Source organism: Lepisosteus platostomus, chromosome 6, assembly GCF_059453375.1.
Source record: "Lepisosteus platostomus isolate fLepPlt1 chromosome 6, fLepPlt1.hap1, whole genome shotgun sequence".
NCBI lineage: Eukaryota > Metazoa > Chordata > Actinopteri > Semionotiformes > Lepisosteidae > Lepisosteus > Lepisosteus platostomus.
Genome location: NC_142616.1, coordinates 6,834,715 through 6,850,454, shown reverse-complemented (window position 1 = coordinate 6,850,454; position 15,740 = coordinate 6,834,715). Strand labels below are relative to the sequence as shown.

At 52.0% G+C, this 15,740-nt stretch overlaps 23 non-coding genes across 23 annotated transcripts; 12 read left to right on the top strand and 11 right to left on the bottom strand.

Annotated features, from left to right (window-relative positions):
- The first annotated feature begins 124 nt into the window (after positions 1-124).
- Positions 125-423, top strand: LOC148659893 (signal recognition particle RNA). Its single transcript, XR_015939845.1, has one exon.
- Positions 424-759: 336 nt separating this feature from the next.
- On the bottom strand, positions 760-831 carry trnap-agg (transfer RNA proline (anticodon AGG)). Its single transcript has one exon. It is a non-coding gene; the product is annotated as a tRNA-Pro (tRNA).
- A 618-nt stretch (positions 832-1,449) lies between these two features.
- LOC148659891 (signal recognition particle RNA) lies at positions 1,450-1,748 on the top strand. Its single transcript, XR_015939865.1, has one exon.
- Positions 1,749-2,079: 331 nt separating this feature from the next.
- Positions 2,080-2,151, bottom strand: trnap-ugg (transfer RNA proline (anticodon UGG)). Its single transcript has one exon. It is a non-coding gene; the product is annotated as a tRNA-Pro (tRNA).
- Positions 2,152-2,769: 618 nt separating this feature from the next.
- LOC148659889 (signal recognition particle RNA) lies at positions 2,770-3,068 on the top strand. The gene has a single exon (XR_015939851.1).
- A 331-nt stretch (positions 3,069-3,399) lies between these two features.
- Positions 3,400-3,471, bottom strand: trnap-agg (transfer RNA proline (anticodon AGG)). Its single transcript has one exon. It is a non-coding gene; the product is annotated as a tRNA-Pro (tRNA).
- Positions 3,472-4,089: 618 nt separating this feature from the next.
- LOC148659887 (signal recognition particle RNA) lies at positions 4,090-4,387 on the top strand. The gene has a single exon (XR_015939911.1).
- A 1,021-nt stretch (positions 4,388-5,408) lies between these two features.
- Positions 5,409-5,707, top strand: LOC148659886 (signal recognition particle RNA). The gene has a single exon (XR_015939864.1).
- A 330-nt stretch (positions 5,708-6,037) lies between these two features.
- trnap-cgg (transfer RNA proline (anticodon CGG)) lies at positions 6,038-6,109 on the bottom strand. Its single transcript has one exon. It is a non-coding gene; the product is annotated as a tRNA-Pro (tRNA).
- Positions 6,110-6,725: 616 nt separating this feature from the next.
- Positions 6,726-7,024, top strand: LOC148659884 (signal recognition particle RNA). The gene has a single exon (XR_015939863.1).
- Positions 7,025-7,355: 331 nt separating this feature from the next.
- Positions 7,356-7,427, bottom strand: trnap-ugg (transfer RNA proline (anticodon UGG)). The gene has a single exon. It is a non-coding gene; the product is annotated as a tRNA-Pro (tRNA).
- Positions 7,428-8,043: 616 nt separating this feature from the next.
- LOC148659882 (signal recognition particle RNA) lies at positions 8,044-8,342 on the top strand. The gene has a single exon (XR_015939850.1).
- A 331-nt stretch (positions 8,343-8,673) lies between these two features.
- trnap-agg (transfer RNA proline (anticodon AGG)) lies at positions 8,674-8,745 on the bottom strand. The gene has a single exon. It is a non-coding gene; the product is annotated as a tRNA-Pro (tRNA).
- A 617-nt stretch (positions 8,746-9,362) lies between these two features.
- Positions 9,363-9,660, top strand: LOC148659880 (signal recognition particle RNA). The gene has a single exon (XR_015939913.1).
- Positions 9,661-9,991: 331 nt separating this feature from the next.
- Positions 9,992-10,063, bottom strand: trnap-ugg (transfer RNA proline (anticodon UGG)). The gene has a single exon. It is a non-coding gene; the product is annotated as a tRNA-Pro (tRNA).
- Positions 10,064-10,679: 616 nt separating this feature from the next.
- On the top strand, positions 10,680-10,978 carry LOC148659878 (signal recognition particle RNA). The gene has a single exon (XR_015939862.1).
- A 331-nt stretch (positions 10,979-11,309) lies between these two features.
- On the bottom strand, positions 11,310-11,381 carry trnap-agg (transfer RNA proline (anticodon AGG)). The gene has a single exon. It is a non-coding gene; the product is annotated as a tRNA-Pro (tRNA).
- A 618-nt stretch (positions 11,382-11,999) lies between these two features.
- Positions 12,000-12,298, top strand: LOC148659876 (signal recognition particle RNA). The gene has a single exon (XR_015939861.1).
- Positions 12,299-12,629: 331 nt separating this feature from the next.
- trnap-agg (transfer RNA proline (anticodon AGG)) lies at positions 12,630-12,701 on the bottom strand. The gene has a single exon. It is a non-coding gene; the product is annotated as a tRNA-Pro (tRNA).
- A 618-nt stretch (positions 12,702-13,319) lies between these two features.
- Positions 13,320-13,618, top strand: LOC148659874 (signal recognition particle RNA). The gene has a single exon (XR_015939860.1).
- Positions 13,619-13,949: 331 nt separating this feature from the next.
- Positions 13,950-14,021, bottom strand: trnap-agg (transfer RNA proline (anticodon AGG)). The gene has a single exon. It is a non-coding gene; the product is annotated as a tRNA-Pro (tRNA).
- A 618-nt stretch (positions 14,022-14,639) lies between these two features.
- On the top strand, positions 14,640-14,938 carry LOC148659872 (signal recognition particle RNA). The gene has a single exon (XR_015939859.1).
- A 331-nt stretch (positions 14,939-15,269) lies between these two features.
- On the bottom strand, positions 15,270-15,341 carry trnap-agg (transfer RNA proline (anticodon AGG)). Its single transcript has one exon. It is a non-coding gene; the product is annotated as a tRNA-Pro (tRNA).
- Positions 15,342-15,740: the final 399 nt, after the last annotated feature.

The following is a 15,740-nucleotide window of genomic DNA, read 5'->3' as shown; positions in this document are numbered from 1 at the left end:
TTTTTTCCGCATTTTTCGGGGCAGCCACCTGCCAGCCTGAGATCCTAGCGTTTCAAACACCGAGCTGTCCCCTGGACTTGGCTCACAGCACACGAAGATGAGAAAAAGAGCGAGGCTGCTTCTCGCCAGGCGTGGTGGCGCACGCCTGTAATCCAAGCTACCGGGAGGCTGAGACCGAGGGACCGCTTGCGCTCGGGAGTTCTGCACAGCAGTGGGCTGTGTTGATCGGGGGTCCGCAGCGTCTTCGGCACCAATATGGTGATCCCGGGGGAGCTTGGGCTCACCAGGTTGCCTAAAGAGGGGTGTACCAACCCAGGTCGGAAACGGAGCAGGTGAAAGCCCCCGTGCTGATGCGTGCTGGGACAGCTCCTGTGAGCAGCAGCTGTCGTGCAGCCCGGGCAACAGAGTGGGACGCGGTCTTTTGCCACAACTTTGGAAGGAGGGAATCTTCATCTGTGTCCGGGGTGTTACAGTCAAGTTTGTTGCTTTTGTTTAGTCTCTTTGATTTTCTTTTGTTTGCGTGGGTCGTTAGTTTTTCCTTTGTAGTTTTTTTCTTCTGCTCTGAACCCTTTAATACATTGTCATTGTGAGCGTATGACATCCGCTCAAGTGTTGTGACATCCGCGCAAGGATGGACGGGTAAAATGCCTGCCTTCCTGGCGTCCTGCAACACGAGAACGGCGGTGAAGCAGTTCGCTTTGCGTGGGCAGAGAACAAGTGGGAAAGCCTCTCTCTTACGCACGAGTCAGAGCACAAAACGGGCTCGTCCGGGATTTGAACCCGGGACCTCTCGCACCCTAAGCGAGAATCATACCCCTAGACCAACGAGCCCTTCGCAGAGGGGGTGCTGGCTGTTTGCCAGAACTCGTTGTAAAAAAAAGGAGAGAGGGACAGATGTGAACGGTTTTCCAAAGGATGAAAGTCGCCTTCGTTTATTCACATTTGCGACCCATTTCGCACTCTTCAGCGTAATGATATTTCCCCCAAAAGTGGTTTAAATCTCAAAAGGAAGAAGACATCTTAATGTCGTAATGTACAGTACTTGCAATCGTTTCACTGTGGAATTCTGTTTCTTCTCGTGAAAAATCTCCGTGCTCCGCCGACTTCTCTCTAGGACAGCCCGCCGTAACTTTAAGCGAGGGGCCTGAACCAAGTGCTGGAAGAGCGGGTGTCGTGACTTTTTTTGCATTTCAGCTCAAGTGATGTCAAAGCAAAGAAGAACGGATGTAATGCGTGCGTTCTAGAAAGTCTACGAGAGCAATACCGCCAGCTGGTGCTTTTTGGACGAGCTCGACAACAGGACAGGACGAAGCATTTTTCAGCAGTTTTTTCCGCATTTTTCGGGGCAGCCACCTGCCAGCCTGAGATCCTAGCGTTTCAAACACCGAGCTGTCCCCTGGACTTGGCTCACAGCACACGAAGATGAGAAAAAGAGCGAGGCTGCTTCTCGCCGGGCGTGGTGGCGCACGCCTGTAATCCAAGCTGCCGGGAGGCTGAGACCGAGGGACCGCTTGCGCTCGGGAGTTCTGCACAGCAGTGGGCTGTGTTGATCGGGGGTCCGCAGCGTCTTCGGCACCAATATGGTGATCCCGGGGGAGCTTGGGCTCACCAGGTTGTCTAAAGAGGGGTGTACCAACCCAGGTCGGAAACGGAGCAGGTGAAAGCCCCCGTGCTGATGCGTGCTGGGACAGCTCCTGTGAGCAGCAGCTGTCGTGCAGCCCGGGCAACAGAGTGGGACGCGGTCTTTTGCCACAACTTTGGAAGGAGGGAATCTTCATCTGTGTCCGGGGTGTTACAGTCAAGTTTGTTGCTTTTGTTTAGTCTCTTTGATTTTCTTTTGTTTGCGTGGGTCGTTAGTTTTTCCTTTGTAGTTTTTTACTTCTGCTCTGAACCCTTTAATACATTGTCATTGTGAGCGTATGACATCCGCTCAAGTGTTGTCAAAGCAAGGATGGACGGGTAAAATGCCTGCCTTCCTGGCGTCCTGCAACACGAGAACGGCGGTGAAGCAGTTCGCTTTGCGTGGGCAGAGCACAAGTGGGAAAGCCTCTCTCTTACGCACGAGTCAGAGCACAAAACGGGCTCGTCCGGGATTTGAACCCGGGACCTCTCGCACCCAAAGCGAGAATCATACCCCTAGACCAACGAGCCATTCGCAGAGGGGGTGCTGGCTGTTTGCCAGAACTCGTTGTAAGAAAAAGGAGAGAGGGCCAGATGTGAACGGTTTTCCAAAGGATGAAAGTCGCCTTCGTTTATTAACATTTGCGACCCATTTCGCACTCTTCAGCGTAATTATATTTCCCCCAAAAGTGGTTTAAATCTCAAAAGGAAGAAGACATCTTAATGTCGTAATGTACAGTACTTGCAATCGTTTCACTGTGGAATTCTGTTTCTTCTCGTGAAAAATCTCCGTGCTCCGCCGACTTCTCTCTAGGACAGCCCGCCGTAACTTTAAGCGAGGGGCCTGAACCAAGTGCTGGAAGAGCGGGTGTCGTGACTTTTTTTGCATTTCAGCTCAAGTGATGTCAAAGCAAAGAAGAACGGATGTAATGCGTGCGTTCTAGAAAGTCTACGAGAGCAATACCGCCAGCTGGTGCTTTTTGGACGAGCTCGACAACAGGACAGGACGAAGCATTTTTCAGCAGTTTTTTCCGCATTTTTCGGGGCAGCCACCTGCCAGCCTGAGATCCTAGCGTTTCAAACACCGAGCTGTCCCCTGGACTTGGCTCACAGCACACGAAGATGAGAAAAAGAGCGAGGCTGCTTCTCGCCAGGCGTGGTGGCGCACGCCTGTAATCCAAGCTACCGGGAGGCTGAGACCGAGGGACCGCTTGCGCTCGGGAGTTCTGCACAGCAGTGGGCTGTGTTGATCGGGGGTCCGCAGCGTCTTCGGCACCAATATGGTGATCCCGGGGGAGCTTGGGCTCACCAGGTTGTCTAAAGAGGGGTGTACCAACCCAGGTCGGAAACGGAGCAGGTGAAAGCCCCCGTGCTGATGCGTGCTGGGACAGCTCCTGTGAGCAGCAGCTGTCGTGCAGCCCGGGCAACAGAGTGGGACGCGGTCTTTTGCCACAACTTTGGAAGGAGGGAATCTTCATCTGTGTCCGGGGTGTTACAGTCAAGTTTGTTGCTTTTGTTTAGTCTCTTTGATTTTCTTTTGTTTGCGTGGGTCGTTAGTTTTTCCTTTGTAGTTTTTTTCTTCTGCTCTGAACCCTTTAATACATTGTCATTGTGAGCGTATGACATCCGCTCAAGTGTTGTCAAAGCAAGGATGGACGGGTAAAATGCCTGCCTTCCTGGCGTCCTGCAACACGAGAACGGCGGTGAAGCAGTTCGCTTTGCGTGGGCAGAGCACAAGTGGGAAAGCCTCTCTCTTACGCACGAGTCAGAGCACAAAACGGGCTCGTCCGGGATTTGAACCCGGGACCTCTCGCACCCTAAGCGAGAATCATACCCCTAGACCAACGAGCCATTCGCAGAGGGGGTGCTGGCTGTTTGCCAGAACTCGTTGTAAAAAAAAGGAGAGAGGGCCAGATGTGAACGGTTTTCCAAAGGATGAAAGTCGCCTTCGTTTATTCACATTTGCGACCCATTTCGCACTCTTCAGCGTAATGATATTTCCCCCAAAAGTGGTTTAAATCTCAAAAGGAAGAAGACATCTTAATGTCGTAATGTACAGTACTTGCAATCGTTTCACTGTGGAATTCTGTTTCTTCTCGTGAAAAATCTCCGTGCTCCGCCGACTTCTCTCTAGGACAGCCCGCCGTAACTTTAAGCGAGGGGCCTGAACCAAGTGCTGGAAGAGCGGGTGTCGTGACTTTTTTTGCATTTCAGCTCAAGTGATGTCAAAGCAAAGAAGAACGGATGTAATGCGTGCGTTCTAGAAAGTCTACGAGAGCAATACCGCCAGCTGGTGCTTTTTGGACGAGCTCGACAACAGGACAGGACGAAGCATTTTTCAGCAGTTTTTTCCGCATTTTTCGGGGCAGCCACCTGCCAGCCTGAGATCCTAGCGTTTCAAACACCGAGCTGTCCCCTGGACTTGGCTCACAGCACACGAAGATGAGAAAAAGAGCGAGGCTGCTTCTCGCCGGGCGTGGTGGCGCACGCCTGTAATCCAAGCTGCCGGGAGGCTGAGACCGAGGGACCGCTTGCGCTCGGGAGTTCTGCACAGCAGTGGGCTGTGTTGATCGGGGGTCCGCAGCGTCTTCGGCACCAATATGGTGATCCCGGGGGAGCTTGGGCTCACCAGGTTGTCTAAAGAGTGGTGTACCAACCAGGTCGGAAACGGAGCAGGTGAAAGCCCCCGTGCTGATGCGTGCTGGGACAGCTCCTGTGAGCAGCAGCTGTCGTGCAGCCCGGGCAACAGAGTGGGACGCGGTCTTTTGCCACAACTTTGGAAGGAGGGAATCTTCATCTGTGTCCGGGGTGTTACAGTCAAGTTTGTTGCTTTTGTTTAGTCTCTTTGATTTTCTTTTGTTTGCGTGGGTCGTTAGTTTTTCCTTTGTAGTTTTTTTCTTCTGCTCTGAACCCTTTAATACATTGTCATTGTGAGCGTATGACATCCGCTCAAGTGTTGTCAAAGCAAGGATGGACGGGTAAAATGCCTGCCTTCCTGGCGTCCTGCAACACGAGAACGGCGGTGAAGCAGTTCGCTTTGCGTGGGCAGAGCACAAGTGGGAAAGCCTCTCTCTTACGCACGAGTCAGAGCACAAAACGGGCTCGTCCGGGATTTGAACCCGGGACCTCTCGCACCCTAAACGAGAATCATACCCCTCGACCAACGAGCCATTCGCAGAGGGGGTGCTGGCTGTTTGCCAGAACTCGTTGTAAAAAAAAGGAGAGAGGGACAGATGTGAACGGTTTTCCAAAGGATGAAAGTCGCCTTCGTTTATTCACATTTGCGACCCATTTCGCACTCTTCAGCGTAATGATATTTCCCCCAAAAGTGGTTTAAATCTCAAAAGGAAGAAGACATCTTAATGTCGTAATGTACAGTACTTGCAATCGTTTCACTGTGGAATTCTGTTTCTTCTCGTGAAAAATCTCCGTGCTCCGCCGACTTCTCTCTAGGACAGCCCGCCGTAACTTTAAGCGAGGGGCCTGAACCAAGTGCTGGAAGAGCGGGTGTCGTGACTTTTTTTGCATTTCAGCTCAAGTGATGTCAAAGCAAAGAAGAACGGATGTAATGCGTGCGTTCTAGAAAGTCTACGAGAGCAATACCGCCAGCTGGTGCTTTTTGGACGAGCTCGACAACAGGACAGGACGAAGCATTTTTCAGCAGTTTTTTCCGCATTTTTCGGGGCAGCCACCTGCCAGCCTGAGATCCTAGCGTTTCAAACACCGAGCTGTCCCCTGGACTTGGCTCACAGCACACGAAGATGAGAAAAAGAGCGAGGCTGCTTCTCGCCGGGCGTGGTGGCGCACGCCTGTAATCCAAGCTGCCGGGAGGCTGAGACCGAGGGACCGCTTGCGCTCGGGAGTTCTGCACAGCAGTGGGCTGTGTTGATCGGGGGTCCGCAGCGTCTTCGGCACCAATATGGTGATCCCGGGGGAGCTTGGGCTCACCAGGTTGTCTAAAGAGGGGTGTACCAACCCAGGTCGGAAACGGAGCAGGTGAAAGCCCCCGTGCTGATGCGTGCTGGGACAGCTCCTGTGAGCAGCAGCTGTCGTGCAGCCCGGGCAACAGAGTGGGACGCGGTCTTTTGCCACAACTTTGGAAGGAGGGAATCTTCATCTGTGTCCGGGGTGTTACAGTCAAGTTTGTTGCTTTTGTTTAGTCTCTTTGATTTTCTTTTGTTTGCGTGGGTCGTTAGTTTTTCCTTTGTAGTTTTTTTCTTCTGCTCTGAACCCTTTAATACATTGTCTTTGAATTGTATGACATCAGCCCAAGTGTTGTCAAAGCAAGGATGGACGGGTAAAATGCCTGCCTTCCTGGCGTCTTGCAACACGAGAACGGCGGTGAAGCAGTTCGCTTTGCGTGGGCAGAGCACAAGTGGGAAAGCCTCTCTCTTACGCACGAGTCAGAGCACAAAACGGGCTCGTCCGGGATTTGAACCCGGGACCTCTCGCACCCGAAGCGAGAATCATACCCCTAGACCAACGAGCCATTCGCAGAGGGGGTGCTGGCTGTTTGCCAGAACTCGTTGTAAAAAAAAGGAGAGGGACAGATGTGAACGGTTTTCCAAAGGATGAAAGTCGCCTTCGTTTATTCACATTTGCGACCCATTTCGCACTCTTCAGCGTAATGATATTTCCCCCAAAAGTGGTTTAAATCTCAAAAGGAAGAAGACATCTTAATGTCGTAATGTACAGTACTTGCAATCGTTTCACTGTGGAATTCTGTTTCTTCTCGTGAAAAATCTCCGTGCTCCGCCGACTTCTCTCTAGGACAGCCCGCCGTAACTTTAAGCGAGGGGCCTGAACCAAGTGCTGGAAGAGCGGGTGTCGTGACTTTTTTTGCATTTCAGCTCAAGTGATGTCAAAGCAAAGAAGAACGGATGTAATGCGTGCGTTCTAGAAAGTCTACGAGAGCAATACCGCCAGCTGGTGCTTTTTGGACGAGCTCGACAACAGGACAGGACGAAGCATTTTTCAGCAGTTTTTTCCGCATTTTTCGGGGCAGCCACCTGCCAGCCTGAGATCCTAGCGTTTCAAACACCGAGCTGTCCCCTGGACTTGGCTCACAGCACACGAAGATGAGAAAAAGAGCGAGGCTGCTTCTCGCCGGGCGTGGTGGCGCACGCCTGTAATCCAAGCTGCCGGGAGGCTGAGACCGAGGGACCGCTTGCGCTCGGGAGTTCTGCACAGCAGTGGGCTGTGTTGATCGGGGGTCCGCAGCGTCTTCGGCACCAATATGGTGATCCCGGGGGAGCTTGGGCTCACCAGGTTGTCTAAAGAGGGGTGTACCAACCCAGGTCGGAAACGGAGCAGGTGAAAGCCCCCGTGCTGATGCGTGCTGGGACAGCTCCTGTGAGCAGCAGCTGTCGTGCAGCCCGGGCAACAGAGTGGGACGCGGTCTTTTGCCACAACTTTGGAAGGAGGGAATCTTCATCTGTGTCCGGGGTGTTACAGTCAAGTTTGTTGCTTTTGTTTAGTCTCTTTGATTTTCTTTTGTTTGCGTGGGTCGTTAGTTTTTCCTTTGTAGTTTTTTACTTCTGCTCTGAACCCTTTAATACATTGTCATTGTGAGCGTATGACATCCGCTCAAGTGTTGTCAAAGCAAGGATGGACGGGTAAAATGCCTGCCTTCCTGGCGTCCTGCAACACGAGAACGGCGGTGAAGCAGTTCGCTTTGCGTGGGCAGAGCACAAGTGGGAAAGCCTCTCTCTTACGCACGAGTCAGAGCACAAAACGGGCTCGTCCGGGATTTGAACCCGGGACCTCTCGCACCCAAAGCGAGAATCATACCCCTAGACCAACGAGCCATTCGCAGAGGGGGTGCTGGCTGTTTGCCAGAACTCGTTGTAAAAAAAAGGAGAGGGACAGATGTGAACGGTTTTCCAAAGGATGAAAGTCGCCTTCGTTTATTCACATTTGCGACCCATTTCGCACTCTTCAGCGTAATGATATTTCCCCCAAAAGTGGTTTAAATCTCAAAAGGAAGAAGACATCTTAATGTCGTAATGTACAGTACTTGCAATCGTTTCACTGTGGAATTCTGTTTCTTCTCGTGAAAAATCTCCGTGCTCCGCCGACTTCTCTCTAGGACAGCCCGCCGTAACTTTAAGCGAGGGGCCTGAACCAAGTGCTGGAAGAGCGGGTGTCGTGACTTTTTTTGCATTTCAGCTCAAGTGATGTCAAAGCAAAGAAGAACGGATGTAATGCGTGCGTTCTAGAAAGTCTACGAGAGCAATACCGCCAGCTGGTGCTTTTTGGACGAGCTCGACAACAGGACAGGACGAAGCATTTTTCAGCAGTTTTTTCCGCATTTTTCGGGGCAGCCACCTGCCAGCCTGAGATCCTAGCGTTTCAAACACCGAGCTGTCCCCTGGACTTGGCTCACAGCACACGAAGATGAGAAAAAGAGCGAGGCTGCTTCTCGCCAGGCGTGGTGGCGCACGCCTGTAATCCAAGCTACCGGGAGGCTGAGACCGAGGGACCGCTTGCGCTCGGGAGTTCTGCACAGCAGTGGGCTGTGTTGATCGGGGGTCCGCAGCGTCTTCGGCACCAATATGGTGATCCCGGGGGAGCTTGGGCTCACCAGGTTGTCTAAAGAGGGGTGTACCAACCCAGGTCGGAAACGGAGCAGGTGAAAGCCCCCGTGCTGATGCGTGCTGGGACAGCTCCTGTGAGCAGCAGCTGTCGTGCAGCCCGGGCAACAGAGTGGGACGCGGTCTTTTGCCACAACTTTGGAAGGAGGGAATCTTCATCTGTGTCCGGGGTGTTACAGTCAAGTTTGTTGCTTTTGTTTAGTCTCTTTGATTTTCTTTTGTTTGCGTGGGTCGTTAGTTTTTCCTTTGTAGTTTTTTTCTTCTGCTCTGAACCCTTTAATACATTGTCATTGTGAGCGTATGACATCCGCTCAAGTGTTGTCAAAGCAAGGATGGACGGGTAAAATGCCTGCCTTCCTGGCGTCCTGCAACACGAGAACGGCGGTGAAGCAGTTCGCTTTGCGTGGGCAGAGCACAAGTGGGAAAGCCTCTCTCTTACGCACGAGTCAGAGCACAAAACGGGCTCGTCCGGGATTTGAACCCGGGACCTCTCGCACCCTAAGCGAGAATCATACCCCTAGACCAACGAGCCATTCGCAGAGGGGGTGCTGGCTGTTTGCCAGAACTCGTTGTAAAAAAAAGGAGAGAGGGACAGATGTGAACGGTTTTCCAAAGGATGAATTCGCCTTCGTTTATTCACATTTGCGACCCATTTCGCACTCTTCAGCGTAATGATATTTCCCCCAAAAGTGGTTTAAATCTCAAAAGGAAGAAGACATCTTAATGTCGTAATGTACAGTACTTGCAATCGTTTCACTGTGGAATTCTGTTTCTTCTCGTGAAAAATCTCCGTGCTCCGCCGACTTCTCTCTAGGACAGCCCGCCGTAACTTTAAGCGAGGGGCCTGAACCAAGTGCTGGAAGAGCGGGTGTCGTGACTTTTTTTGCATTTCAGCTCAAGTGATGTCAAAGCAAAGAAGAACGGATGTAATGCGTGCGTTCTAGAAAGTCTACGAGAGCAATACCGCCAGCTGGTGCTTTTTGGACGAGCTCGACAACAGGACAGGACGAAGCATTTTTCAGCAGTTTTTTCCGCATTTTTCGGGGCAGCCACCTGCCAGCCTGAGATCCTAGCGTTTCAAACACCGAGCTGTCCCCTGGACTTGGCTCACAGCACACGAAGATGAGAAAAAGAGCGAGGCTGCTTCTCGCCGGGCGTGGTGGCGCACGCCTGTAATCCAAGCTGCCGGGAGGCTGAGACCGAGGGACCGCTTGCGCTCGGGAGTTCTGCACAGCAGTGGGCTGTGTTGATCGGGGGTCCGCAGCGTCTTCGGCACCAATATGGTGATCCCGGGGGAGCTTGGCTCACCAGGTTGTCTAAAGAGGGGTGTACCAACCCAGGTCGGAAACGGAGCAGGTGAAAGCCCCCGTGCTGATGCGTGCTGGGACAGCTCCTGTGAGCAGCAGCTGTCGTGCAACCCGGGCAACAGAGTGGGACGCGGTCTTTTGCCACAACTTTGGAAGGAGGGAATCTTCATCTGTGTCCGGGGTGTTACAGTCAAGTTTGTTGCTTTTGTTTAGTCTCTTTGATTTTCTTTTGTTTGCGTGGGTCGTTAGTTTTTCCTTTGTAGTTTTTTACTTCTGCTCTGAACCCTTTAATACATTGTCATTGTGAGCGTATGACATCCGCTCAAGTGTTGTCAAAGCAAGGATGGACGGGTAAAATGCCTGCCTTCCTGGCGTCCTGCAACACGAGAACGGCGGTGAAGCAGTTCGCTTTGCGTGGGCAGAGCACAAGTGGGAAAGCCTCTCTCTTACGCACGAGTCAGAGCACAAAACGGGCTCGTCCGGGATTTGAACCCGGGACCTCTCGCACCCAAAGCGAGAATCATACCCCTAGACCAACGAGCCATTCGCAGAGGGGGTGCTGGCTGTTTGCCAGAACTCGTTGTAAAAAAAAGGAGAGGGACAGATGTGAACGGTTTTCCAAAGGATGAAAGTCGCCTTCGTTTATTCACATTTGCGACCCATTTCGCACTCTTCAGCGTAATGATATTTCCCCCAAAAGTGGTTTAAATCTCAAAAGGAAGAAGACATCTTAATGTCGTAATGTACAGTACTTGCAATCGTTTCACTGTGGAATTCTGTTTCTTCTCGTGAAAAATCTCCGTGCTCCGCCGACTTCTCTCTAGGACAGCCCGCCGTAACTTTAAGCGAGGGGCCTGAACCAAGTGCTGGAAGAGCGGGTGTCGTGACTTTTTTTGCATTTCAGCTCAAGTGATGTCAAAGCAAAGAAGAACGGATGTAATGCGTGCGTTCTAGAAAGTCTACGAGAGCAATACCGCCAGCTGGTGCTTTTTGGACGAGCTCGACAACAGGACAGGACGAAGCATTTTTCAGCAGTTTTTTCCGCATTTTTCGGGGCAGCCACCTGCCAGCCTGAGATCCTAGCGTTTCAAACACCGAGCTGTCCCCTGGACTTGGCTCACAGCACACGAAGATGAGAAAAAGAGCGAGGCTGCTTCTCGCCGGGCGTGGTGGCGCACGCCTGTAATCCAAGCTGCCGGGAGGCTGAGACCGAGGGACCGCTTGCGCTCGGGAGTTCTGCACAGCAGTGGGCTGTGTTGATCGGGGGTCCGCAGCGTCTTCGGCACCAATATGGTGATCCCGGGGGAGCTTGGGCTCACCAGGTTGTCTAAAGAGGGGTGTACCAACCCAGGTCGGAAACGGAGCAGGTGAAAGCCCCCGTGCTGATGCGTGCTGGGACAGCTCCTGTGAGCAGCAGCTGTCGTGCAGCCCGGGCAACAGAGTGGGACGCGGTCTTTTGCCACAACTTTGGAAGGAGGGAATCTTCATCTGTGTCCGGGGTGTTACAGTCAAGTTTGTTGCTTTTGTTTAGTCTCTTTGATTTTCTTTTGTTTGCGTGGGTCGTTAGTTTTTCCTTTGTAGTTTTTTTCTTCTGCTCTGAACCCTTTAATACATTGTCATTGTGAGCGTATGACATCCGCTCAAGTGTTGTCAAAGCAAGGATGGACGGGTAAAATGCCTGCCTTCCTGGCGTCCTGCAACACGAGAACGGCGGTGAAGCAGTTCGCTTTGCGTGGGCAGAGCACAAGTGGGAAAGCCTCTCTCTTACGCACGAGTCAGAGCACAAAACGGGCTCGTCCGGGATTTGAACCCGGGACCTCTCGCACCCTAAGCGAGAATCATACCCCTAGACCAACGAGCCATTCGCAGAGGGGTTGCTGGCTGTTTGCCAGAACTCGTTGTAAAAAAAAGGAGAGAGGGACAGATGTGAACGGTTTTCCAAAGGATGAAAGTCGCCTTCGTTTATTCACATTTGCGACCCATTTCGCACTCTTCAGCGTAATGATATTTCCCCCAAAAGTGGTTTAAATCTCAAAAGGAAGAAGACATCTTAATGTCGTAATGTACAGTACTTGCAATCGTTTCACTGTGGAATTCTGTTTCTTCTCGTGAAAAATCTCCGTGCTCCGCCGACTTCTCTCTAGGACAGCCCGCCGTAACTTTAAGCGAGGGGCCTGAACCAAGTGCTGGAAGAGCGGGTGTCGTGACTTTTTTTGCATTTCAGCTCAAGTGATGTCAAAGCAAAGAAGAACGGATGTAATGCGTGCGTTCTAGAAAGTCTACGAGAGCAATACCGCCAGCTGGTGCTTTTTGGACGAGCTCGACAACAGGACAGGACGAAGCATTTTTCAGCAGTTTTTTCCGCATTTTTCGGGGCAGCCACCTGCCAGCCTGAGATCCTAGCGTTTCAAACACCGAGCTGTCCCCTGGACTTGGCTCACAGCACACGAAGATGAGAAAAAGAGCGAGGCTGCTTCTCGCCGGGCGTGGTGGCGCACGCCTGTAATCCAAGCTGCCGGGAGGCTGAGACCGAGGGACCGCTTGCGCTCGGGAGTTCTGCACAGCAGTGGGCTGTGTTGATCGGGGGTCCGCAGCGTCTTCGGCACCAATATGGTGATCCCGGGGGAGCTTGGGCTCACCAGGTTGTCTAAAGAGGGGTGTACCAACCCAGGTCGGAAACGGAGCAGGTGAAAGCCCCCGTGCTGATGCGTGCTGGGACAGCTCCTGTGAGCAGCAGCTGTCGTGCAGCCCGGGCAACAGAGTGGGACGCGGTCTTTTGCCACAACTTTGGAAGGAGGGAATCTTCATCTGTGTCCGGGGTGTTACAGTCAAGTTTGTTGCTTTTGTTTAGTCTCTTTGATTTTCTTTTGTTTGCGTGGGTCGTTAGTTTTTCCTTTGTAGTTTTTTTCTTCTGCTCTGAACCCTTTAATACATTGTCATTGTGAGCGTATGACATCCGCTCAAGTGTTGTCAAAGCAAGGATGGACGGGTAAAATGCCTGCCTTCCTGGCGTCCTGCAACACGAGAACGGCGGTGAAGCAGTTCGCTTTGCGTGGGCAGAGCACAAGTGGGAAAGCCTCTCTCTTACGCACGAGTCAGAGCACAAAACGGGCTCGTCCGGGATTTGAACCCGGGACCTCTCGCACCCTAAGCGAGAATCATACCCCTAGACCAACGAGCCATTCGCAGAGGGGTTGCTGGCTGTTTGCCAGAACTCGTTGTAAAAAAAAGGAGAGAGGGACAGATGTGAACGGTTTTCCAAAGGATGAAAGTCGCCTTCGTTTATTCACATTTGCGACCCATTTCGCACTCTTCAGCGTAATGATATTTCCCCCAAAAGTGGTTTAAATCTCAAAAGGAAGAAGACATCTTAATGTCGTAATGTACAGTACTTGCAATCGTTTCACTGTGGAATTCTGTTTCTTCTCGTGAAAAATCTCCGTGCTCCGCCGACTTCTCTCTAGGACAGCCCGCCGTAACTTTAAGCGAGGGGCCTGAACCAAGTGCTGGAAGAGCGGGTGTCGTGACTTTTTTTGCATTTCAGCTCAAGTGATGTCAAAGCAAAGAAGAACGGATGTAATGCGTGCGTTCTAGAAAGTCTACGAGAGCAATACCGCCAGCTGGTGCTTTTTGGACGAGCTCGACAACAGGACAGGACGAAGCATTTTTCAGCAGTTTTTTCCGCATTTTTCGGGGCAGCCACCTGCCAGCCTGAGATCCTAGCGTTTCAAACACCGAGCTGTCCCCTGGACTTGGCTCACAGCACACGAAGATGAGAAAAAGAGCGAGGCTGCTTCTCGCCGGGCGTGGTGGCGCACGCCTGTAATCCAAGCTGCCGGGAGGCTGAGACCGAGGGACCGCTTGCGCTCGGGAGTTCTGCACAGCAGTGGGCTGTGTTGATCGGGGGTCCGCAGCGTCTTCGGCACCAATATGGTGATCCCGGGGGAGCTTGGGCTCACCAGGTTGTCTAAAGAGGGGTGTACCAACCCAGGTCGGAAACGGAGCAGGTGAAAGCCCCCGTGCTGATGCGTGCTGGGACAGCTCCTGTGAGCAGCAGCTGTCGTGCAGCCCGGGCAACAGAGTGGGACGCGGTCTTTTGCCACAACTTTGGAAGGAGGGAATCTTCATCTGTGTCCGGGGTGTTACAGTCAAGTTTGTTGCTTTTGTTTAGTCTCTTTGATTTTCTTTTGTTTGCGTGGGTCGTTAGTTTTTCCTTTGTAGTTTTTTTCTTCTGCTCTGAACCCTTTAATACATTGTCATTGTGAGCGTATGACATCCGCTCAAGTGTTGTCAAAGCAAGGATGGACGGGTAAAATGCCTGCCTTCCTGGCGTCCTGCAACACGAGAACGGCGGTGAAGCAGTTCGCTTTGCGTGGGCAGAGCACAAGTGGGAAAGCCTCTCTCTTACGCACGAGTCAGAGCACAAAACGGGCTCGTCCGGGATTTGAACCCGGGACCTCTCGCACCCTAAGCGAGAATCATACCCCTCGACCAACGAGCCATTCGCAGAGGGGGTGCTGGCTGTTTGCCAGAACTCGTTGTAAAAAAAAGGAGAGAGGGACAGATGTGAACGGTTTTCCAAAGGATGAAAGTCGCCTTCGTTTATTCACATTTGCGACCCATTTCGCACTCTTCAGCGTAATGATATTTCCCCCAAAAGTGGTTTAAATCTCAAAAGGAAGAAGACATCTTAATGTCGTAATGTACAGTACTTGCAATCGTTTCACTGTGGAATTCTGTTTCTTCTCGTGAAAAATCTCCGTGCTCCGCCGACTTCTCTCTAGGACAGCCCGCCGTAACTTTAAGCGAGGGGCCTGAACCAAGTGCTGGAAGAGCGGGTGTCGTGACTTTTTTTGCATTTCAGCTCAAGTGATGTCAAAGCAAAGAAGAACGGATGTAATGCGTGCGTTCTAGAAAGTCTACGAGAGCAATACCGCCAGCTGGTGCTTTTTGGACGAGCTCGACAACAGGACAGGACGAAGCATTTTTCAGCAGTTTTTTCCGCATTTTTCGGGGCAGCCACCTGCCAGCCTGAGATCCTAGCGTTTCAAACACCGAGCTGTCCCCTGGACTTGGCTCACAGCACACGAAGATGAGAAAAAGAGCGAGGCTGCTTCTCGCCGGGCGTGGTGGCGCACGCCTGTAATCCAAGCTGCCGGGAGGCTGAGACCGAGGGACCGCTTGCGCTCGGGAGTTCTGCACAGCAGTGGGCTGTGTTGATCGGGGGTCCGCAGCGTCTTCGGCACCAATATGGTGATCCCGGGGGAGCTTGGGCTCACCAGGTTGTCTAAAGAGGGGTGTACCAACCCAGGTCGGAAACGGAGCAGGTGAAAGCCCCCGTGCTGATGCGTGCTGGGACAGCTCCTGTGAGCAGCAGCTGTCGTGCAGCCCGGGCAACAGAGTGGGACGCGGTCTTTTGCCACAACTTTGGAAGGAGGGAATCTTCATCTGTGTCCGGGGTGTTACAGTCAAGTTTGTTGCTTTTGTTTAGTCTCTTTGATTTTCTTTTGTTTGCGTGGGTCGTTAGTTTTTCCTTTGTAGTTTTTTTCTTCTGCTCTGAACCCTTTAATACATTGTCATTGTGAGCGTATGACATCCGCTCAAGTGTTGTCAAAGCAAGGATGGACGGGTAAAATGCCTGTCTTCCTGGCGTCCTGCAACACGAGAACGGCGGTGAAGCAGTTCGCTTTGCGTGGGCAGAGCACAAGTGGGAAAGCCTCTCTCTTACGCACGAGTCAGAGCACAAAACGGGCTCGTCCGGGATTTGAACCCGGGACCTCTCGCACCCTAAGCGAGAATCATACCCCTAGACCAACGAGCCATTCGCAGAGGGGGGTGCTGGCTGTTTGCCAGAACTCGTTGTAAAAAAAAGGAGAGGGACAGATGTGAACGGTTTTCCAAAGGATGAAAGTCGCCTTCGTTTATTCACATTTGCGACCCATTTCGCACTCTTCAGCGTAATGATATTTCCCCCAAAAGTGGTTTAAATCTCAAAAGGAAGAAGACATCTTAATGTCGTAATGTACAGTACTTGCAATCGTTTCACTGTGGAATTCTGTTTCTTCTCGTGAAAAATCTCCGTGCTCCGCCGACTTCTCTCTAGGACAGCCCGCCGTAACTTTAAGCGAGGGGCCTGAACCAAGTGCTGGAAGAGCGGGTGTCGTGACTTTTTTTGCATTTCAGCTCAAGTGATGTCAAAGCAAAGAAGAACGGATGTAAT